The sequence below is a fragment of the Oncorhynchus mykiss genome, chromosome 15 (assembly GCF_013265735.2).
Source record: "Oncorhynchus mykiss isolate Arlee chromosome 15, USDA_OmykA_1.1, whole genome shotgun sequence".
Taxonomy (NCBI): Eukaryota; Metazoa; Chordata; class Actinopteri; order Salmoniformes; family Salmonidae; genus Oncorhynchus; species Oncorhynchus mykiss.
Window position 1 is genome coordinate 42,319,021 of NC_048579.1, and position 22,721 is coordinate 42,341,741.

The window sequence follows — 22,721 nt, forward strand, 5'->3', positions numbered from 1 at the left end:
TCCTGCCCACTGCTGCCAACATGGAGCCAGAGGCTGACAGATACCTGCTGCTGCTCAATGTAAGAGTCAAGAGGTTACTTCCTGTTTACTTCCATATTCTTAGTGTACTTCCTTTTTACTTCCTTATTTATGGTTAATCCGGTTTCAATGCCATTTTAGGGGGAGTATTTCTAATTGTCTCTCTCCTCTTGATAAGCTAGTAAACTCAGAGCCATTTTCTATGTGTTGTGTGGTGTTCTCTTCAGGGCAGGCTGATGGCTCTGCTAGATGACATCTTTGGCCAGCAGCTGGCCTGGTACTTTAACCCAGAGTTGCTGAACCTCATGGCCAGCATGTAGTCCTACTGCAGGGACCATACTCCTTTCTCCTTCTCTCTTTCTTTTGAAGGAATTGAGGACTTAATTGAGTCTATGGGGGCGCTATTTCATTATTGGATAAAAAAACGTGCCCGTTTTAAGCGCAATATTTTGTCACGAAAAGATGCTCTACTATGCATATAATTGACAGATTTGGAAAGAAAACAGTCTAACGTTTCCAAAACTGCAAAGATATTATCTGTGAGTGCCACAGAACTCATGCTACAGGCGAAACCAAGATGAAACTTCAAACAGGAAATTAGCAGAATTTCTGAAGCTCTGTTTTCCAATGTCTCCTTATATGGCTGTGAATGCACCAGGAACGAGCCTGCGCTTTCTGTCTTTTCTTCAAGATGTCTGCAGCATTGTGACGTATTTGTAGGCATATAATTGGAAGATTGGCCATAAGAGACTACATTTTCCAGGGGTCCGCCCGGTGTCCTTTGTCTAAATTGGTGCGTAATCTTCAGTTGCGGGCATTTTCTCCTGGGATTCAGGACAGAAAGCACACTTCCACGAACAATATATCATCGAAGAGATATGTGAAAAACACCTTGAGGATTGGTTCTAAACAACGTTTGCCATGTTTCAGTCGATATTATGGAGTTAATTTTGAAAAAAAGTTTGGCGTTTTGATGTCTGGATTTTTGTTTTTTTTTGGTAGCCAAACGGGCATTGAGTATATGAAATCATTCCTATTTTCTCCAAACGTGTTTTCTTGTCCTAGATCGTCACGCACCAAACGAAGCGATTTCTCCTAAACAAATCATCTTTCAGGAAAAACTGAACATTTGCTATCTAACAGAGTCTCCTCATTGAAAACATCTGAAGAAGTTCTTCAAAGGTAAATTATTTTATTTGAATGCTTTTCTGTTTTTTGTGAAAATGTTGCCTGCTGAATGCTAACGCTAATGCTAACGCTAAATGCTACGCTAGCTAGCTACTGTTACACAAATGATTGTTTTCCTATGGTTGAGAAGCATATTTTGAAAATCTGAGATGACAGTGTTGTTAACAAAAAGCTAAGCTTGAGAGCTAGCATATTTATTTCCTTTCATTTGCGATTTTCATGAATAGTTAACGTTGCGTTATGGTAATGAGCTTGAGGCTGTATTCACGATCCCGGATCCGGGATGGCTATGTGCTAGAGGTTAAAGTGCTTTGTTGAACCCTGATTAGTTAACACCCATTAATTTAATGTATTCTCTTGTTTTCTCTCCCCACAGGATTATTGTGACACTTTGCCACCCAACAGGGATTACCAATGCACTACATTACTTTGCACTGAATTTGACTTTTTTTAAATAAAATAAGTTGTAGTTCAAAAACATTTTTGTTTCCGTCTTTTCATCTATTTGATTTTATGACCATTTTCTCTTCCTAGAGGTATAATGCTAATATTAGAATATTACATGAACAATTATGCTTTATTATCTGCATATGGAAATAAAAAACAACATTTAGTTGATTTACAGATACTACAGGCCCACACTTTATATGGTTTTGTACTGTGGTTTGTGATACTGTACTATTTAAAAACATGTAGGACTACATACACTGAGTGCACAATAGATTAGGAACATCTTCCTAATATTGAGTTGCACACTCTTTTTCCCTCAGAACAGCCTCATTTCGGCATGGACTCTACAAGTTGCCCTAAGCGTTCCACAAGGATGCTGGCCCATGATGTGTCAAGTTGGCTGGACGTCCTTTGGGTGGTGGACCATTCTTGAGACACATGGGAAACGGTTGACCATGAAAAAAACAGCAGTGTTGCAGTTCTTGACACACTTAACCCGGTGCGCCTGGCACCTACTACCATACCCCGTTCAAAGGCAATTAACTCAGTTGTCTTGCCGAATCACCCTCTGAATGACACACACAATCCATGTCTCAATTCTCTCAAGGTTTTAAAATGTTTCTTTACTCCCCTTCATCTACACTGATTGAAGTGTATTCAACAAGTGACATCAATAACTTTCCCACTGAAACCAGTAATGTTAGCGTTCATGTGAGAGAGGGTGTAGTAGTGCATACTGACCACTAGTTGGATCATAGTGTGGGTGGTGGAGTTTATGCAGGAACACAGAGGGTAGAGGCATTCTCCATCAATATTACATGATCATTGCCAATTATGCAAATTAGGTGATGACGTCATTTAGCGACTTCTAGCGTCTTTTAGGACAGCCAATAGCTACTTTCCTTACTGAGGAGTTGGCAACACTGCTAACTTTAAACATCAGCTATTTGAGCAGCTAACCGATCGCTGCAGCTGTACATTGCCCATCTGTAAATAGCCCACCCAATCTATCTACCTCATCCCCATATGGTTTTTATTTACTTTCTGCACTTTTGCACACCAGTATTTCTACTTGCACATCATCATCTGCTCATCTATCACTCCAGTGTTAATTTGCTAAATTGTGTTTACTTCGCTACTATGGCCTATTTATTGCCTTTTTTTTCTTCCCCCCCCCCCCTTCTATTTTGTCATTGACTGTGCGCTTGTTTGTTCCATGTGTAACTCTGTGTTGTTGTTTGTGTTGCACTGCTTTGCTTTATCTTGGCCAGGTCGCAGTGGTGTATGAGAACTTGTCCTTAACTGGCTTACTTGGTTAAATAAAGGTGACATTTAAAAAAATAAGCAACATTTATTTCTTTCCCAGAAAGGGGATGTAGCTCAGTGATAGAGCGCATGCTTTGCTTGTATGAGGTCCTGGGTTCAATCCCCAGCTTCTCTATGTTTTTTTGCAAAGACCCAACTTCTACTTTCCAGAATGTTGAAATTCTAAGCAGGAAACAGAGATGTGCAAAATCATTTGGTCTTGTAATCTGAAGAATATGCGTTCAATCCCTGTTAGTACATTTATAGAACAGAAGTGGCATGGTTGACAACTTTTATGGCATCATTTTCAAAAACTGAAGTTCATGTTTTCGATCCCTGTCCGTACCTGTTTTAAGAATTGCTGATATCATTTCATTGTAGTTTCAATGGAGTGGTGAATATAAAAAGTACATTGTATTAATAGTTCACCCCTCCGCTTCTAGACTGTATATGAATGTGGGAAGCCGCCGCTGGCTGATCCCGCCCTGGCTTACATTTTTTTTAAAACCACAATTAACCTTAATTAGGGCCAGACTAGTTACCATCATTTTCTCACATTGCCATTGAAAGTTTTTTCTATTGTCTCTTTTTGATCCATTTAGATTGTTAATGTAGATTGTATAGAATTATTATATATATTTTTTTAATGTTATGGTTAAAAATGTTAATGTTTTACTGTGACTTGTTGTAGGCTCCTAAATGGACCATAAGGTTAAAAACCAAACCAAATTGAGAAAACTAAACTGAAAAACAAAAAATACAATTAAAAATACAATTAAAACTAAGTTGCTCCGCCAGAGTATCTCTTTTGGGTCTTTTTTGCTGGTCCCAAGCCCGGATAAAGGAGGAGGGTTGTAATTGTGACATAAAAAAAGAAACAAGAATCGACAGAAGAAAGTTCATTTGTAGTTCTAAACATATTTAGGGTGTTTTTTACTCACTTCTTGTCTCTCCCACGGAGTTATTCCTCTCTCCAACAGCGTCCATCACAATTACATGATCATGGCCAGTTACGCAAATTAGGTGATGACGTCATTTAGCGACTTCTAGCGTCTTTTAGGACAGCCAATAGCTACTTTCCTTACTGAGGAGTTGGCAACACTGCTAACTTTAAACATCAGCTATTTGAGCAGCTAACCGATCGCTGCAGCTGTACATTGCCCATCTGTAAATAGCCCACCCAATCTATCTACCTCATCCCCATATGGTTTTTATTTACTTTCTGCACTTTTACACACCAGTATTTCTACTTGCACATCATCATCTGCTCATCTATCACTCCAGTGTTCATTTGCTAAATTGTGATTACTTCGCTACTATGGCCTATTTATTGCCTTTTTTTTCTTCCCCCCCCCCCCCCCCCCCCCCCCCCCTTCTATTTTGTTATTGACTGTGCGCTTGTTTGTTCCATGTGTAACTCTGTGTTGTTGTTTGTGTTGCACTGCTTTGCTTTATCTTGGCCAGGTCGCAGTGGTGTATGAGAACTTGTCCTTAACTGGCTTACCCGGTTAAATAAAGGTGACATTTTAAAAAATAAGCAAAATGTTTTTCTTCCCCAGAAAGGGGATGTAGCTCAGTGGTAGAGCGCATGCTTTGTATGAATGAGGTCCTGGGTTTAATCCCCAGCTTCTCCATGTTTTTTTTCAAAGACCCAACTTCTACTTTCCAGAATGTTGAAATTCTAAGCAGGAAACAGAGATGTGCAAAATCATTTGGTCTTGTAATCTGAAGAATATGCGTTCAATCCCTGTTAGTACATTTATAGAACAGAAGTGGCATGGTTGACAACTTTTATGGCATCATTTTCAAAAACTGAAGTTCATGTTTTCGATCCCTGTCCGTACCTGTTTCAAGAATTGCTGCTATCATTTCATTGTAGTTTCAATGGAGTGGTGTATATAAAAATAACATTGTATTAATAGTTCACCCCTCCGCTTCCAGACTGTATATGAATGTGGGAAGCCGCCGCTGGCTGATCCCGCCCTGGCTTACATTTTTTTTTAAACCACGATTAACCTGAATTAGGGCCAGACTAGTTACCATCATTTTCTCACATTGCAATTGAAAGTTTTTTCTATTGTCTCTTTTTGGTCCATTTAGATTGTTAATGTAGATTGTATAGAATTATTTATTTTTATGTTATGGTTAAACATTTTAATTTTTTACTGTGACTTGTCGTAGGCTCCTAAGTGGACCATAAGGTTGAAAACCAAACCAAATTAAGAAAACTAAACTGAAAAACAAAAAAGTACAATTAAAAACTAAGTTGCTCCGCCAGAGTGTCTCTTTTGGGTCACTTTTGCTGGTCCCAAGCCCGGATTTGTTTGTTCCATGTGTAACTCTGTGTTGTTGTTTGTGTTGCACTGCTTTGCTTTATCTTGGCCAGGTCGCAGTGGTGTATGAGAACTTGTCCTTAACTGGCTTACCTGGTTAAATAAAGGTGACATTTAAAAAAATAAGCAAAATGTTTTTCTTTTGCAGAAAGGGGATGTAGCTCAGTGGTAGAGCGCATGCTTTGCATGTATGAGGTCCTGGGTTCAATCCCCCGCTTCTCCATGTTTTTTTGCAAAGACCCAACTTCTACTTTCCAGAATGTTGAAATTCTAAGCAGGAAACAGAGATGTGCAAAATCATTTGGTCTTGTAATCTGAAGAATATGCGTTCAATCCCTGTTAGTACATTTATAGAACAGAAGTGGCATGGCTGCCAACTTTTATGGCATCATTTTCAAAAACTGAAGTTCATGTTTTCGATCCCTGTCCGTACCTGTTTCAAGAATTGCTGCTATCATTTCATTATAGTTTCAATGGAGTGGTGTATATAAAAAGAACATTGTATTAATAGTTCACCCCTCCGCTTCCAGACTGTATATGAATGTGGGAAGCCGCCGCTGGCTGATCCCGCCCTGGCTTACATTTTTTTTTTAAAACACGATTAACCTGAATAAGGGCCAGAATAGTTACCATCATTTTCTCACATTGCAATTGAAAGTTTTTTCTATTGTCTCTTTTTGGTCCATTTAGATTGTTAATGTAGATTGTATAGAATTATTTATTTTTATGTTATGGTTAAACATTTTAATTTTTTACTGTGACTTGTCGTAGGCTCCTAAGTGGACCATAAGGTTGAAAACCAAACCAAATTAAGAAAACTAAACTGAAAAACAAAAAAGTACAATTAAAAACTAAGTTGCTCCGCCAGAGTGTCTCTTTTGGGTCACTTTTGCTGGTCCCAAGCCCGGATTTGTTTGTTCCATGTGTAACTCTGTGTTGTTGTTTGTGTTGCACTGCTTTGCTTTATCTTGGCCAGGTCGCAGTGGTGTATGAGAACTTGTCCTTAACTGGCTTACCTGGTTAAATAAAGGTGACATTTAAAAAAATAAGCAACATTTTTTCTTTTGCAGAAAGGGGATGTAGCTCAGTGGTAGAGCGCATGCTTTGCATGTATGAGGTCCTGGGTTCAATCCCCAGCTTCTCCATGTTTTTTTGCAAAGACCCAACTTCTACTTTCCAGAATGTTGAAATTCTAAGCAGGAAACAGAGATGTGCAAAATCATTTGGTCTTGTAATCTGAAGAATATGCGTTCAATCCCTGTTAGTACATTTATAGAACAGAAGTGGCATGGTTGCCAACTTTTATGGCATCATTTTCAAAAACTGAAGTTCATGTTTTCGATCCCTGTCCGTACCTGTTTCAAGAATTGCTGCTATCATTTCATTGTAGTTTCAATGGAGTGGTGTATATAAAAAGAACATTGTATTAATAGTTCACCCCTCCGCTTCCAGACTGTATATGAATGTGGGAAGTCGCCGCTGGCTGATCCCGCCCTGGCTTACATTTTTTTTTTAAAACACGATTAACCTGAATAAGGGCCAGACTAGTTACCATCATTTTCTCACATTGCAATTGAAAGTTTTTTCTATTGTCTCTTTTTGGTCCATTTAGATTGTTAATGTAGATTGTATAGAATTATTTATTTTTATGATATGGTTAAACATTTTAATTTTTTACTGTGACTTGTCGTAGGCTCCTAAGTGGACCATAAGGTTGAAAACCAAACCAAATGAAGAAAACTAAACTGAAAAACAAAAAAGTACAATTAAAAACTAAGTTGCTCCGCCAGAGTGTCTCTTTTGGGTCACTTTTGCTGGTCCCTAGCCCGGATTTGTTTGTTCCATGTGTAAACTCTGTGTTGTTGTTTGTGTTGCACTGCTTTGCTTTATCTTGGCCAGGTCGCAGTGGTGTATGAGAACTTGTCCTTAACTGGCTTATCTGGTTAAATAAAGGTGACATTTAAAAAAATAAGCAACATTTTTCCTTTTGCAGAAAGGGGATGTAGCTCAGTGGTAGAGCGCATGCTTTGCATGTATGAGGTCCTGGGTTCAATCCCCAGCTTCTCCATGTTTTTTTGCAAAGACCCAACTTCTACTTTCCAGAATGTTGAAATTCTAAGCAGGAAACAGAGATGTGCAAAATCATTTGGTCTTGTAATCTGAAGAATATGCGTTCAATCCCTGTTAGTACATTTATAGAACAGAAGTGGCATGGTTGCCAACTTTTATGGCATCATTTTCAAAAACTGAAGTTCATGTTTTCGATCCCTGTCCGTACCTGTTTCAAGAATTGCTGCTATCATTTCATTGTAGTTTCAATGGAGTGGTGTATATAAAAAGAACATTGTATTAATAGTTCACCCCTCCGCTTCCAGACTGTATATGAATGTGGGAAGTCGCCGCTGGCTGATCCCGCCCTGGCTTACATTTTTTTTTTAAAACACGATTAACCTGAATAAGGGCCAGACTAGTTACCATCATTTTCTCACATTGCAATTGAAAGTTTTTTCTATTGTCTCTTTTTGGTCCATTTAGATTGTTAATGTAGATTGTATAGAATTATTTATTTTTATGATATGGTTAAACATTTTAATTTTTTACTGTGACTTGTCGTAGGCTCCTAAGTGGACCATAAGGTTGAAAACCAAACCAAATTAAGAAAACTAAACTGAAAAACAAAAAAGTACAATTAAAAACTAAGTTGCTCCGCCAGAGTGTCTCTTTTGGGTCACTTTTGCTGGTCCCTAGCCCGGATTTGTTTGTTCCATGTGTAAACTCTGTGTTGTTGTTTGTGTTGCACTGCTTTGCTTTATCTTGGCCAGGTCGCAGTGGTGTATGAGAACTTGTCCTTAACTGGCTTATCTGGTTAAATAAAGGTGACATTTAAAAAAATAAGCAACATTTTTCCTTTTGCAGAAAGGGGATGTAGCTCAGTGGTAGAGCGCATGCTTTGCATGTATGAGGTCCTGGGTTCAATCCCCAGCTTCTCCATGTTTTTTTGCAAAGACCCAACTTCTACTTTCCAGAATGTTGAAATTCTAAGCAGGAAACAGAGATGTGCAAAATCATTTGGTCTTGTAATCTGAAGAATATGCGTTCAATCCCTGTTAGTACATTTATAGAACAGAAGTGGCATGGTTGCCAACTTTTATGGCATCATTTTCAAAAACTGAAGTTCATGTTTTCGATCCCTGTCCGTACCTGTTTCAAGAATTGCTGCTATCATTTCATTGTAGTTTCAATGGAGTGGTGTATATAAAAAGAACATTGTATTAATAGTTCACCCCTCCGCTTCCAGACTGTATATGAATGTGGGAAGCCGCCGCTGGCTGATCCCGCCCTGGCTTACATTTTTTTTTAAAAACACGATTAACCTGAATAAGGGCCAGACTAGTTACCATCATTTTCTCACATTGCAATTGAAAGTTTTTTCTATTGTCTCTTTTTGGTCCATTTAGATTGTTAATGTAGATTGTATAGAATTATTTATTTTTATGTTATGGTTAAACATTTTAATTTTTTACTGTGACTTGTCGTAGGCTCCTAAGTGGACCATAAGGTTAAAAACCAAACCAAATTAAGAAAACTAAACTGAAAAACAAAAAAATACAATTAAAAACTAAGTTGCTCCGCCAGAGTGTCTCTTTTGGGTCACTTTTGCTGGTCCCAAGCCCGGATTTGTTTGTTCCATGTGTAACTCTGTGTTGTTGTTTGTGTTGCACTGCTTTGCTTTATCTTGGCCAGGTCGCAGTGGTGTATGAGAACTTGTCCTTAACTGGCTTACCTGGTTAAATAAAGGTGACATTTAAAAAAATAAGCAACATTTTTTTCTTTTTCAGAAAGGGGATGTAGCTCAGTGGTAGAGCGCATGCTTTGCATGTATGAGGTCCTGGGTTCAATCCCCCGCTTCTCCATGTTTTTTTGCAAAGACCCAACTTCTACTTTCCAGAATGTTGAAATTCTAAGCAGGAAACAGAGATGTGCAAAATCATTTGGTCTTGTAATCTGAAGAATATGCGTTCAATCCCTGTTAGTACATTTATAGAACAGAAGTGGCATGGTTGCCAACTTTTATGGCATCATTTTCAAAAACTGAAGTTCATGTTTTCGATCCCTGTCCGTACCTGTTTCAAGAATTGCTGCTATCATTTCATTGTAGTTTCAATGGAGTGGTGTATATAAAAAGAACATTGTATTAATAGTTCACCCCTCCGCTTCCAGACTGTATATGAATGTGGGAAGCCGCCGCTGGCTGATCCCGCCCTGGCTTACATTTTTTTTTTAAAACACGATTAACCTGAATAAGGGCCAGACTAGTTACCATCATTTTCTCACATTGCAATTGAAAGTTTTTTGTTTTAATTTTTTTCTATTTATTTTTATGTTATGGTTAAAAATGTTAATGTTTTACTGTGACTTGTCGTAGGCTCCTAAGTGGACCATAAGGTTAAAAACCAAACCAAATTAAGAAAACTAAACTGAAAAACAAAAAAGTACAATTAAAAACTAAGTTGCTCCGCCAGAGTGTCTCTTTTGGGTCACTTTTGCTGGTCCCAAGCCCGGATTTGTTTGTTCCATGTGTAACTCTGTGTTGTTGTTTGTGTTGCACTGCTTTGCTTTATCTTGGCCAGGTCGCAGTGGTGTATGAAAACTTGTCCTTAACTGGCTTACCTGGTTAAATAAAGGTGACATTTAAAAAAATTAGCAAAATGTTTTTATTTTGCAGAAAGGGGATGTAGCGCAGTGGTAGAGCGCATGCTTTGCATGTATGAGGTCCTGGGTTCAATCCCCAGCTTCTCCATGTTTTTTTGCAAAGACCCAACTTCTACTTTCCAGAATGTTGAAATTCTAAGCAGGAAACAGAGATGTGCAAAATCATTTGGTCTTGTAATCTGAAGAATATGCGTTCAATCCCTGTTAGTACATTTATAGAACAGAAGTGGCATGGTTGCCAACTTTTATGGCATCATTTTCAAAAACTGAAGTTCATGTTTTCGATCCCTGTCCGTACCTGTTTCAAGAATTGCTGCTATCATTTCATTGTAGTTTCAATGGAGTGGTGTATATAAAAAGTACATTGTATTAATAGTTCACCCCTCCGCTTCCAGACTGTATATGAATGTGGGAAGCCGCCGCTGGCTGATCCCGCCCTGGCTTACATTTTTTTTTTAAAACACGATTAACCTGAATAAGGGCCAGACTAGTTACCATCATTTTCTCACATTGCAATTGAAAGTTTTTTCTATTGTCTCTTTTTGGTCCATTTAGATTGTTAATGTAGATTGTATAGAATTATTTATTTTTATGTTATGGTTAAACATTTTAATTTTTTACTGTGACTTGTCGTAGGCTCCTAAGTGGACCATAAGGTTAAAAACCAAACCAAATTAAGAAAACTAAACTGAAAAACAAAAAAGTACAATTAAAAACTAAGTTGCTCCGCCAGAGTGTCTCTTTTGGGTCACTTTTGCTGGTCCCAAGCCCAGATTTGTTTGTTCCATGTGTAACTCTGTGTTGTTGTTTGTGTTGCACTGCTTTGCTTTATCTTGGCCAGGTCGCAGTGGTGTATGAGAACTTGTCCTTAACTGGCTTACCTGGTTAAATAAAGGTGACATTTAAAAAAATAAGCAACATTTTTTCTTTTGCAGAAAGGGGATGTAGCTCAGTGGTAGAGCGCATGCTTTGCATGTATGAGGTCCTGGGTTCAATCCCCAGCTTCTCCATGTTTTTTTGCAAAGACCCAACTTCTACTTTCCAGAATGTTGAAATTCTAAGCAGGAAACAGAGATGTGCAAAATCATTTGGTCTTGTAATCTGAAGAATATGCGTTCAATCCCTGTTAGTACATTTATAGAACAGAAGTGGCATGGTTGCCAACTTTTATGGCATCATTTTCAAAAACTGAAGTTCATGTTTTCGATCCCTGTCCGTACCTGTTTCAAGAATTGCTGCTATCATTTCATTGTAGTTTCAATGGAGTGGTGTATATAAAAAGAACATTGTATTAATAGTTCACCCCTCCGCTTCCAGACTGTATATGAATGTGGGAAGCCGCCGCTGGCTGATCCCGCCCTGGCTTACATTTTTTTTTAAAAACACGATTAACCTGAATAAGGGCCAGACTAGTTACCATCATTTTCTCACATTGCAATTGAAAGTTTTTTCTATTGTCTCTTTTTGGTCCATTTAGATTGTTAATGTAGATTGTATAGAATTATTTATTTTTATGATATGGTTAAACATTTTAATTTTTTACTGTGACTTGTCGTAGGCTCCTAAGTGGACCATAAGGTTGAAAACCAAACCAAATTAAGAAAACTAAACTGAAAAACAAAAAAGTACAATTAAAAACTAAGTTGCTCCGCCAGAGTGTCTCTTTTGGGTCACTTTTGCTGGTCCCTAGCCCGGATTTGTTTGTTCCATGTGTAACTCTGTGTTGTTGTTTGTGTTGCACTGCTTTGCTTTATCTTGGCCAGGTCGCAGTGGTGTATGAGAACTTGTCCTTAACTGGCTTATCTGGTTAAATAAAGGTGACATTTAAAAAAATAAGCAACATTTTTCCTTTTGCAGAAAGGGGATGTAGCTCAGTGGTAGAGCGCATGCTTTGCATGTATGAGGTCCTGGGTTCAATCCCCAGCTTCTCCATGTTTTTTTGCAAAGACCCAACTTCTACTTTCCAGAATGTTGAAATTCTAAGCAGGAAACAGAGATGTGCAAAATCATTTGGTCTTGTAATCTGAAGAATATGCGTTCAATCCCTGTTAGTACATTTATAGAACAGAAGTGGCATGGTTGCCAACTTTTATGGCATCATTTTCAAAAACTGAAGTTCATGTTTTCGATCCCTGTCCGTACCTGTTTCAAGAATTGCTGCTATCATTTCATTGTAGTTTCAATGGAGTGGTGTATATAAAAAGAACATTGTATTAATAGTTCACCCCTCCGCTTCCAGACTGTATATGAATGTGGGAAGCCGCCGCTGGCTGATCCCGCCCTGGCTTACATTTTTTTTTTAAAACACGATTAACCTGAATAAGGGCCAGACTAGTTACCATCATTTTCTCACATTGCAATTGAAAGTTTTTTCTATTGTCTCTTTTTGGTCCATTTAGATTGTTAATGTAGATTGTATAGAATTATTTATTTTTATGTTATGGTTAAACATTTTAATTTTTTACTGTGACTTGTCGTAGGCTCCTAAGTGGACCATAAGGTTGAAAACCAAACCAAATGAAGAAAACTAAACTGAAAAACAAAAAAGTACAATTAAAAACTAAGTTGCTCCGCCAGAGTGTCTCTTTTGGGTCACTTTTGCTGGTCCCAAGCCCGGATTTGTTTGTTCCATGTGTAACTCTGTGTTGTTGTTTGTGTTGCACTGCTTTGCTTTATCTTGGCCAGGTCGCAGTGGTGTATGAGAACTTGTCCTTAACTGGCTTACCTGGTTAAATAAAGGTGACATTTAAAAAAATAAGCAACATTTTTTCTTTTGCAGAAAGGGGATGTAGCTCAGTGGTAGAGCGCATGCTTTGCATGTATGAGGTCCTGGGTTCAATCCCCAGCTTCTCCATGTTTTTTTGCAAAGACCCAACTTCTACTTTCCAGAATGTTGAAATTCTAAGCAGGAAACAGAGATGTGCAAAATCATTTGGTCTTGTAATCTGAAGAATATGCGTTCAATCCCTGTTAGTACATTTATAGAACAGAAGTGGCAAGGTTGCCAACTTTTATGGCATCATTTTCAAAAACTGAAGTTCATGTTTTCGATCCCTGTCCGTACCTGTTTCAAGAATTGCTGCTATCATTTCATTGTAGTTTCAATGGAGTGGTGTATATAAAAAGTACATTGTATTAATAGTTCACCCCTCCGCTTCCAGACTGTATATGAATGTGGGAAGCCGCCGCTGGCTGATCCCGCCCTGGCTTACATTTTTTTTAAAAAACACGATTAACCTGAATAAGGGCCAGACTAGTTACCATCATTTTCTCACATTGCAATTGAAAGTTTTTTCTATTGTCTCTTTTTGGTCCATTTAGATTGTTAATGTAGATTGTATAGAATTATTTATTTTTATGTTATGGTTAAACATTTTAATTTTTTACTGTGACTTGTCGTAGGCTCCTAAGTGGACCATAAGGTTAAAAACCAAACCAAATTAAGAAAACTAAACTGAAAAACAAAAAAGTACAATTAAAAACTAAGTTGCTCCGCCAGAGTGTCTCTTTTGGGTCACTTTTGCTGGTCCCAAGCCCAGATTTGTTTGTTCCATGTGTAACTCTGTGTTGTTGTTTGTGTTGCACTGCTTTGCTTTATCTTGGCCAGGTCGCAGTGGTGTATGAGAACTTGTCCTTAACTGGCTTACCTGGTTAAATAAAGGTGACATTTAAAAAAATAAGCAACATTTTTTCTTTTGCAGAAAGGGGATGTAGCTCAGTGGTAGAGCGCATGCTTTGCATGTATGAGGTCCTGGGTTCAATCCCCAGCTTCTCCATGTTTTTTTGCAAAGACCCAACTTCTACTTTCCAGAATGTTGAAATTCTAAGCAGGAAACAGAGATGTGCAAAATCATTTGGTCTTGTAATCTGAAGAATATGCGTTCAATCCCTGTTAGTACATTTATAGAACAGAAGTGGCATGGTTGCCAACTTTTATGGCATCATTTTCAAAAACTGAAGTTCATGTTTTCGATCCCTGTCCGTACCTGTTTCAAGAATTGCTGCTATCATTTCATTGTAGTTTCAATGGAGTGGTGTATATAAAAAGAACATTGTATTAATAGTTCACCCCTCCGCTTCCAGACTGTATATGAATGTGGGAAGCCGCCGCTGGCTGATCCCGCCCTGGCTTACATTTTTTTTTTAAAACACGATTAACCTGAATAAGGGCCAGACTAGTTACCATCATTTTCTCACATTGCAATTGAAAGTTTTTTCTATTGTCTCTTTTTGGTCCATTTAGATTGTTAATGTAGATTGTATAGAATTATTTATTTTTATGATATGGTTAAACATTTTAATTTTTTACTGTGACTTGTCGTAGGCTCCTAAGTGGACCATAAGGTTGAAAACCAAACCAAATTAAGAAAACTAAACTGAAAAACAAAAAAGTACAATTAAAAACTAAGTTGCTCCGCCAGAGTGTCTCTTTTGGGTCACTTTTGCTGGTCCCTAGCCCGGATTTGTTTGTTCCATGTGTAACTCTGTGTTGTTGTTTGTGTTGCACTACTTTGCTTTATCTTGGCCAGGTCGCAGTGGTGTATGAGAACTTGTCCTTAACTGGCTTATCTGGTTAAATAAAGGTGACATTTAAAAAAATAAGCAACATTTTTCCTTTTGCAGAAAGGGGATGTAGCTCAGTGGTAGAGCGCATGCTTTGCATGTATGAGGTCCTGGGTTCAATCCCCAGCTTCTCCATGTTTTTTTGCAAAGACCCAACTTCTACTTTCCAGAATGTTGAAATTCTAAGCAGGAAACAGAGATGTGCAAAATCATTTGGTCTTGTAATCTGAAGAATATGCGTTCAATCCCTGCTAGTACATTTATAGAACAGAAGTGGCATGGTTGCCAACTTTTATGGCATCATTTTCAAAAACTGAAGTTCATGTTTTCGATCCCTGTCCGTACCTGTTTCAAGAATTGCTGCTATCATTTCATTGTAGTTTCAATGGAGTGGTGTATATAAAAAGAACATTGTATTAATAGTTCACCCCTCCGCTTCCAGACTGTATATGAATGTGGGAAGCCGCCGCTGGCTGATCCCGCCCTGGCTTACATTTTTTTTTTAAAACACGATTAACCTGAATAAGGGCCAGACTAGTTACCATCATTTTCTCACATTGCAATTGAAAGTTTTTTCAATTGTCTCTTTTTGGTCCATTTAGATTGTTAATGTAGATTGTATAGAATTATTTATTTTTATGTTATGGTTAAACATTTTAATTTTTTACTGTGACTTGTCGTAGGCTCCTAAGTGGACCATAAGGTTGAAAACCAAACCAAATTAAGAAAACTAAACTGAAAAACAAAAAAGTACAATTAAAAACTAAGTTGCTCCGCCAGAGTGTCTCTTTTGGGTCACTTTTGCTGGTCCCAAGCCCGGATTTGTTTGTTCCATGTGTAACTCTGTGTTGTTGTTTGTGTTGCACTGCTTTGCTTTATCTTGGCCAGGTCGCAGTGGTGTATGAGAACTTGTCCTTAACTGGCTTACCTGGTTAAATAAAGGTGACATTTAAAAAAATAAGCAACATTTTTTCTTTTGCAGAAAGGGGATGTAGCTCAGTGGTAGAGCGCATGCTTTGCATGTATGAGGTCCTGGGTTCAATCCCCAGCTTCTCCATGTTTTTTTGCAAAGACCCAACTTCTACTTTCCAGAATGTTGAAATTCTAAGCAGGAAACAGAGATGTGCAAAATCATTTGGTCTTGTAATCTGAAGAATATGCGTTCAATCCCTGCTAGTACATTTATAGAACAGAAGTGGCATGGTTGCCAACTTTTATGGCATCATTTTCAAAAACTGAAGTTCATGTTTTCGATCCCTATCCGTACCGGTTTCAAGAATTGCTGCTATCATTTCATTGTAGTTTCAATGGAGTGGTGTATATAAAAAAGTACATTGTATTAATAGTTCACCCCTCCGCTTCTAGACTGTATATGAATGTGGGAAGCCGCCGCTGGCTGATCCCGCCCTGGCTTACATTTTTTTTTTAAAACACGATTAACCTGAATAAGGGCCAGACTAGTTACCATCATTTTCTCACATTGCAATTGAAAGTTTTTTCTATTGTCTCTTTTTGGTCCATTTAGATTGTTAATGTAGATTGTATAGAATTATTTATTTTTATGTTATGGTTAAACATTTTAATTTTTTACTGTGACTTGTCGTAGGCTCCTAAGTGGACCATAAGGTTAAAAACCAAACCAAATTAAGAAAACTAAACTGAAAAACAAAAAAATACAATTAAAAACTAAGTTGCTCCGCCAGAGTGTCTCTTTTGGGTCACTTTTGCTGGTCCCAAGCCCGGATTTGTTTGTTCCATGTGTAACTCTGTGTTGTTGTTTGTGTTGCACTGCTTTGCTTTATCTTGGCCAGGTCGCAGTGGTGTATGAGAACTTGTCCTTAACTGGCTTACCTGGTTAAATAAAGGTGACATTTAAAAAAATAAGCAACATTTTTTCTTTTGCAGAAAGGGGATGTAGCTCAGTGGTAGAGCGCATGCTTTGCATGTATGAGGTCCTGGGTTCAATCCCCAGCTTCTCCATGTTTTTTTGCAAAGACCCAACTTCTACTTTCCAGAATGTTGAAATTCTAAGCAGGAAACAGAGATGTGCAAAATCATTTGGTCTTGTAATCTGAAGAATATGCGTTCAATCCCTGTTAGTACATTTATAGAACAGAAGTGGCATGGTTGCCAACTTTTATGGCATCATTTTCAAAAACTGAAGTTCATGTTTTCGATCCCTGTCCGTACCTGTTTCAAGAATTGCTGCTATCATTTCATTGTAGTTTCAATGGAGTGGTGTATATAAAAAGAACATTGTATTAATAGTTCACCCCTCCGCTTCCAGACTGTATATGAATGTGGGAAGCCGCCGCTGGCTGATCCCGCCCTGGCTTACATTTTTTTTTTAAAACACGATTAACCTGAATAAGGGCCAGACTAGTTACCATCATTTTCTCACATTGCAATTGAAAGTTTTTTCTATTGTCTCTTTTTGGTCCATTTAGATTGTTAATGTAGATTGTATAGAATTATTTATTTTTATGATATGGTTAAACATTTTAATTTTTTACTGTGACTTGTCGTAGGCTCCTAAGTGGACCATAAGGTTGAAAACCAAACCAAATTAAGAAAACTAAACTGAAAAACAAAAAAGTACAATTAAAAACTAAGTTGCTCCGCCAGAGTGTCTCTTTTGGGTCACTTTTGCTGGTCCCTAGCCCGGATTTGTTTGTTCCATGTGTAACTCTGTGTTGTTGTTTGTGTTGCACTACTTTGCTTTATCTTGGCCAGGTCGCAGTGGTGTATGAGAACTTGTCCTTAACTGGCTTATCTGGTTAAATAAAGGTGACATTTAAAAAAATAAGCAACATTTTTCCTTTTGCAGAAAGGGGATGTAGCTCAGTGGTAGAGCGCATGCTTTGCATGTATGAGGTCCTGGGTTCAATCCCCAGCTTCTCCATGTTTTTTTGCAAAGACCCAACTTCTACTTTCCAGAATGTTGAAATTCTAAGCAGGAAACAGAGATGTGCAAAATCATTTGGTCTTGTAATCTGAAGAATATGCGTTCAATCCCTGCTAGTACATTTATAGAACAGAAGTGGCATGGTTGCCAACTTTTATGGCATCATTTTCAAAAACTGAAGTTCATGTTTTCGATCCCTGTCCGTACCTGTTTCAAGAATTGCTGCTATCATTTCATTGTAGTTTCAATGGAGTGGTGTATATAAAAAGAACATTGTATTAATAGTTCACCCCTCCGCTTCCAGACTGTATATGAATGTGGGAAGCCGCCGCTGGCTGATCCCGCCCTGGCTTACATTTTTTTTTTAAAACACGATTAACCTGAATAAGGGCCAGACTAGTTACCATCATTTTCTCACATTGCAATTGAAAGTTTTTTCAATTGTCTCTTTTTGGTCCATTTAGATTGTTAATGTAGATTGTATAGAATTATTTATTTTTATGTTATGGTTAAACATTTTAATTTTTTACTGTGACTTGTCGTAGGCTCCTAAGTGGACCATAAGGTTGAAAACCAAACCAAATTAAGAAAACTAAACTGAAAAACAAAAAAGTACAATTAAAAACTAAGTTGCTCCGCCAGAGTGTCTCTTTTGGGTCACTTTTGCTGGTCCCAAGCCCGGATTTGTTTGTTCCATGTGTAACTCTGTGTTGTTGTTTGTGTTGCACTGCTTTGCTTTATCTTGGCCAGGTCGCAGTGGTGTATGAGAACTTGTCCTTAACTGGCTTACCTGGTTAAATAAAGGTGACATTTAAAAAAATAAGCAACATTTTTTCTTTTGCAGAAAGGGGATGTAGCTCAGTGGTAGAGCGCATGCTTTGCATGTATGAGGTCCTGGGTTCAATCCCCAGCTTCTCCATGTTTTTTTGCAAAGACCCAACTTCTACTTTCCAGAATGTTGAAATTCTAAGCAGGAAACAGAGATGTGCAAAATCATTTGGTCTTGTAATCTGAAGAATATGCGTTCAATCCCTGCTAGTACATTTATAGAACAGAAGTGGCATGGTTGCCAACTTTTATGGCATCATTTTCAAAAACTGAAGTTCATGTTTTCGATCCCTATCCGTACCGGTTTCAAGAATTGCTGCTATCATTTCATTGTAGTTTCAATGGAGTGGTGTATATAAAAAAGTACATTGTATTAATAGTTCACCCCTCCGCTTCTAGACTGTATATGAATGTGGGAAGCCGCCGCTGGCTGATCCCGCCCTGGCTTACATTTTTTTTTTAAAACACGATTAACCTGAATAAGGGCCAGACTAGTTACCATCATTTTCTCACATTGCAATTGAAAGTTTTTTCTATTGTCTCTTTTTGGTCCATTTAGATTGTTAATGTAGATTGTATAGAATTATTTATTTTTATGTTATGGTTAAACATTTTAATTTTTTACTGTGACTTGTCGTAGGCTCCTAAGTGGACCATAAGGTTAAAAACCAAACCAAATTAAGAAAACTAAACTGAAAAACAAAAAAATACAATTAAAAACTAAGTTGCTCCGCCAGAGTGTCTCTTTTGGGTCACTTTTGCTGGTCCCAAGCCCGGATTTGTTTGTTCCATGTGTAACTCTGTGTTGTTGTTTGTGTTGCACTGCTTTGCTTTATCTTGGCCAGGTCGCAGTGGTGTATGAGAACTTGTCCTTAACTGGCTTACCTGGTTAAATAAAGGTGACATTTAAAAAAATAAGCAACATTTTTTTCTTTTTCAGAAAGGGGATGTAGCTCAGTGGTAGAGCGCATGCTTTGCATGTATGAGGTCCTGGGTTCAATCCCCCACTTCTCCATGTTTTTTTGCAAAGACCCAACTTCTACTTTCCAGAATGTTGAAATTCTAAGCAGGAAACAGAGATGTGCAAAATCATTTGGTCTTGTAATCTGAAGAATATGCGTTCAATCCCTGTTAGTACATTTATAGAACAGAAGTGGCATGGTTGCCAACTTTTATGGCATCATTTTCAAAAACTGAAGTTCATGTTTTCGATCCCTGTCCGTACCTGTTTCAAGAATTGCTGCTATCATTTCATTGTAGTTTCAATGGAGTGGTGTATATAAAAAGAACATTGTATTAATAGTTCACCCCTCCGCTTCCAGACTGTATATGAATGTGGGAAGCCGCCGCTGGCTGATCCCGCCCTGGCTTACATTTTTTTTTTTTTAAACACGATTAACCTGAATAAGGGCCAGACTAGTTACCATCATTTTCTCACATTGCAATTGAAAGTTTTTTGTTTTAATTTTTTTCTATTTATTTTTATGTTATGGTTAAAAATGTTAATGTTTTACTGTGACTTGTCGTAGGCTCCTAAGTGGACCATAAGGTTAAAAACCAAACCAAATTAAGAAAACTAAACTGAAAAACAAAAAAGTACAATTAAAAACTAAGTTGCTCCGCCAGAGTGTCTCTTTTGGGTCACTTTTGCTGGTCCCAAGCCCGGATTTGTTTGTTCCATGTGTAACTCTGTGTTGTTGTTTGTGTTGCACTGCTTTGCTTTATCTTGGCCAGGTCGCAGTGGTGTATGAAAACTTGTCCTTAACTGGCTTACCTGGTTAAATAAAGGTGACATTTAAAAAAATTAGCAAAATGTTTTTCTTTTGCAGAAAGGGGATGTAGCTCAGTGGTAGAGCGCATGCTTTGCATGTATGAGGTCCTGGGTTCAATCCCCAGCTTCTCCATGTTTTTTTGCAAAGACCCAACTTCTACTTTCCAGAATGTTGAAATTCTAAGCAGGAAACAGAGATGTGCAAAATCATTTGGTCTTGTAATATGAAGAATATGCGTTCAATCCCTGTTAGTACATTTATAGAACAGAAGTGGCATGGTTGCCAACTTTTATGGCATCATTTTCAAAAACTGAAGTTCATGTTTTCGATCCCTGTCCGTACCTGTTTCAAGAATTGCTGCTATCATTTCATTGTAGTTTCAATGGAGTGGTGTATATAAAAAGTACATTGTATTAATAGTTCACCCCTCCGCTTCCAGACTGTATATGAATGTGGGAAGCCGCCGCTGGCTGATCCCGCCCTGGCTTACATTTTTTTTTAAAAACACGATTAACCTGAATAAGGGCCAGACTAGTTACCATCATTTTCTCACATTGCAATTGAAAGTTTTTTCTATTGTCTCTTTTTGGTCCATTTAGATTGTTAATGTAGATTGTATAGAATTATTTATTTTTATGTTATGGTTAAACATTTTAATTTTTTACTGTGACTTGTCGTAGGCTCCTAAGTGGACCATAAGGTTAAAAACCAAACCAAATTAAGAAAACTAAACTGAAAAACAAAAAAGTACAATTAAAAACTAAGTTGCTCCGCCAGAGTGTCTCTTTTGGGTCACTTTTGCTGGTCCCAAGCCCAGATTTGTTTGTTCCATGTGTAACTCTGTGTTGTTGTTTGTGTTGCACTGCTTTGCTTTATCTTGGCCAGGTCGCAGTGGTGTATGAGAACTTGTCCTTAACTGGCTTACCTGGTTAAATAAAGGTGACATTTAAAAAAATAAGCAAACTGTTTTTATTTTGCAGAAAGGGGATGTAGCTCAATGGTAGAGCGCATGCTTTGCATGTATGAGGTCCTGGGTTCAATCCCCAGCTTCTCCATGTTTTTTTGCAAAGACCCAACTTCTACTTTCCAGAATGTTGAAATTCTAAGCAGGAAACAGAGATGTGCAAAATCATTTGGTCTTGTAATCTGAAGAATATGCGTTCAATCCCTGTTAGTACATTTATAGAACAGAAGTGGCATGGTTGCCAACTTTTATGGCATCATTTTCAAAAACTGAAGTTCATGTTTTCGATCCCTGTCCGTACCTGTTTTAAGAATTGCTGCTATCATTTCATTGTAGTTTCAATGGAGTGGTGTATATAAAAAGTACATTGTATTAATAGTTCACCCCTCCGCTTCCAGACTGTATATGAATGTGGGAAGCCGCTGCTGGCTTATCCCGCCCTGGCTTACATTTAAAAAAAAACACGATTAACCTGAATTAGGGCCAGACTAGTTACCATCATTTTCTCACATTGCAATTGAAAGTTTTTTTCTATTGTCTCTTTTTGGTCCATTTAGATTGTTAATGTAGATTGCATAGAATTATTTATTTTTATGTTATGGTTAAAAATGTTAATGTTTTACTGTGACTTGTCGTAGGCTCCTAAGTGGACCATAAGGTTAAAAACCAAACCAAATTAAGAAAACTAAACTGAAAAACAAAAAAATACAATTAAAAACTAAGTTGCTCCGCCAGAGTGTCTCTTTTGGGTCACTTTTGCTGGTCCCAAGCCCGGATTTGTTTGTCCCATGTGTAACTCTGTGTTGTTGTTTGTGTTGCACTGCTTTGCTTTATCTTGGCCAGGTCGCAGTGGTGTATGAGAACTTGTCCTTAACTGGCTTACCTGGTTAAATAAAGGTGACATTTAAAAAAATAAGCAACATTTATTTATTTCCCAGAAAGGGGATGTAGCTCAGTGGTAGAGCGCATGCTTTGCATGTATGAGGTCCTAGGTTCAATCACCAGCTTCTCCTTTTGTTTTGCAAAGACCCAACTTCTACTTTCCAGAATGTTGAAATTCTAAGCAGGAAACAGAGATGTGCAAAATCATTTGGTCTTGTAATCTGAAGAATATGCGTTCAATCCCTGTTAGTACATTTATAGAACAGAAGTGGCATGTTAGCCAACTTTTATGGCATCATTTTCAAAAACTGAAGTTCATGTTCTCGATCCCTGTCCGTACCTGTTTTAAGAATTGCTGCTATCATTTCATTGTAGTTTCAATGGAGTGGTGTATATAAAAAGTACATTGTATTAATAGTTCACCCCTCCGCTTCCAGACTGTATATGAATGTGGGAAGCCGCTGCTGGCTGATCCCGCCCTGGCTTACATTTTAAAAAAAACACGATTAACCTGAATTAGGGCCAGACTAGGTACCATCATTTTCTCACATTGCAATTGAAAGTTTTTTTCTATTGTCTCTTTTTGGTCCATTTAGATTGTTAATGTAGATTGCATAGAATTATTTATTTTTATGTTATGGTTAAAAATGTTAATGTTTTACTGTGACTTGTCGTAGGCTCCTAAGTGGACCATAAGGTTAAAAACCAAACCAAATTAAGAAAACTAAACTGAAAAACAGAAAAATACAATTAAAAACTAAGTTGCTCCGCCAGAGTGTCTCTTTTGGGTCACTTTTGCT

The 22,721-nt window shown here is 37.7% G+C and overlaps 21 non-coding genes across 21 annotated transcripts; all 21 read left to right on the plus strand.

Annotated features, from left to right (window-relative positions):
- Window positions 1–3,025: 3,025 nt before the first annotated feature.
- trnaa-ugc lies at window positions 3,026–3,097 on the plus strand. The gene has a single exon. It is a non-coding gene; the product is annotated as a tRNA-Ala (tRNA).
- A 1,426-nt stretch (window positions 3,098–4,523) lies between these two features.
- On the plus strand, window positions 4,524–4,595 carry trnat-ugu. Its single transcript has one exon. It is a non-coding gene; the product is annotated as a tRNA-Thr (tRNA).
- Window positions 4,596–5,445: 850 nt separating this feature from the next.
- Window positions 5,446–5,517, plus strand: trnaa-ugc. The gene has a single exon. It is a non-coding gene; the product is annotated as a tRNA-Ala (tRNA).
- An 850-nt stretch (window positions 5,518–6,367) lies between these two features.
- On the plus strand, window positions 6,368–6,439 carry trnaa-ugc. Its single transcript has one exon. It is a non-coding gene; the product is annotated as a tRNA-Ala (tRNA).
- Window positions 6,440–7,290: 851 nt separating this feature from the next.
- Window positions 7,291–7,362, plus strand: trnaa-ugc. Its single transcript has one exon. It is a non-coding gene; the product is annotated as a tRNA-Ala (tRNA).
- Window positions 7,363–8,213: 851 nt separating this feature from the next.
- On the plus strand, window positions 8,214–8,285 carry trnaa-ugc. Its single transcript has one exon. It is a non-coding gene; the product is annotated as a tRNA-Ala (tRNA).
- An 851-nt stretch (window positions 8,286–9,136) lies between these two features.
- Window positions 9,137–9,208, plus strand: trnaa-ugc. Its single transcript has one exon. It is a non-coding gene; the product is annotated as a tRNA-Ala (tRNA).
- An 815-nt stretch (window positions 9,209–10,023) lies between these two features.
- Window positions 10,024–10,095, plus strand: trnaa-ugc. The gene has a single exon. It is a non-coding gene; the product is annotated as a tRNA-Ala (tRNA).
- An 850-nt stretch (window positions 10,096–10,945) lies between these two features.
- trnaa-ugc lies at window positions 10,946–11,017 on the plus strand. Its single transcript has one exon. It is a non-coding gene; the product is annotated as a tRNA-Ala (tRNA).
- Window positions 11,018–11,867: 850 nt separating this feature from the next.
- On the plus strand, window positions 11,868–11,939 carry trnaa-ugc. The gene has a single exon. It is a non-coding gene; the product is annotated as a tRNA-Ala (tRNA).
- Window positions 11,940–12,789: 850 nt separating this feature from the next.
- Window positions 12,790–12,861, plus strand: trnaa-ugc. Its single transcript has one exon. It is a non-coding gene; the product is annotated as a tRNA-Ala (tRNA).
- An 850-nt stretch (window positions 12,862–13,711) lies between these two features.
- Window positions 13,712–13,783, plus strand: trnaa-ugc. The gene has a single exon. It is a non-coding gene; the product is annotated as a tRNA-Ala (tRNA).
- Window positions 13,784–14,633: 850 nt separating this feature from the next.
- On the plus strand, window positions 14,634–14,705 carry trnaa-ugc. The gene has a single exon. It is a non-coding gene; the product is annotated as a tRNA-Ala (tRNA).
- An 850-nt stretch (window positions 14,706–15,555) lies between these two features.
- On the plus strand, window positions 15,556–15,627 carry trnaa-ugc. Its single transcript has one exon. It is a non-coding gene; the product is annotated as a tRNA-Ala (tRNA).
- An 851-nt stretch (window positions 15,628–16,478) lies between these two features.
- Window positions 16,479–16,550, plus strand: trnaa-ugc. The gene has a single exon. It is a non-coding gene; the product is annotated as a tRNA-Ala (tRNA).
- An 850-nt stretch (window positions 16,551–17,400) lies between these two features.
- Window positions 17,401–17,472, plus strand: trnaa-ugc. The gene has a single exon. It is a non-coding gene; the product is annotated as a tRNA-Ala (tRNA).
- Window positions 17,473–18,322: 850 nt separating this feature from the next.
- trnaa-ugc lies at window positions 18,323–18,394 on the plus strand. The gene has a single exon. It is a non-coding gene; the product is annotated as a tRNA-Ala (tRNA).
- An 852-nt stretch (window positions 18,395–19,246) lies between these two features.
- Window positions 19,247–19,318, plus strand: trnaa-ugc. The gene has a single exon. It is a non-coding gene; the product is annotated as a tRNA-Ala (tRNA).
- An 817-nt stretch (window positions 19,319–20,135) lies between these two features.
- Window positions 20,136–20,207, plus strand: trnaa-ugc. Its single transcript has one exon. It is a non-coding gene; the product is annotated as a tRNA-Ala (tRNA).
- An 851-nt stretch (window positions 20,208–21,058) lies between these two features.
- Window positions 21,059–21,130, plus strand: trnaa-ugc. The gene has a single exon. It is a non-coding gene; the product is annotated as a tRNA-Ala (tRNA).
- An 850-nt stretch (window positions 21,131–21,980) lies between these two features.
- Window positions 21,981–22,052, plus strand: trnaa-ugc. The gene has a single exon. It is a non-coding gene; the product is annotated as a tRNA-Ala (tRNA).
- The last annotated feature ends 669 nt before the right edge of the window (window positions 22,053–22,721 follow it).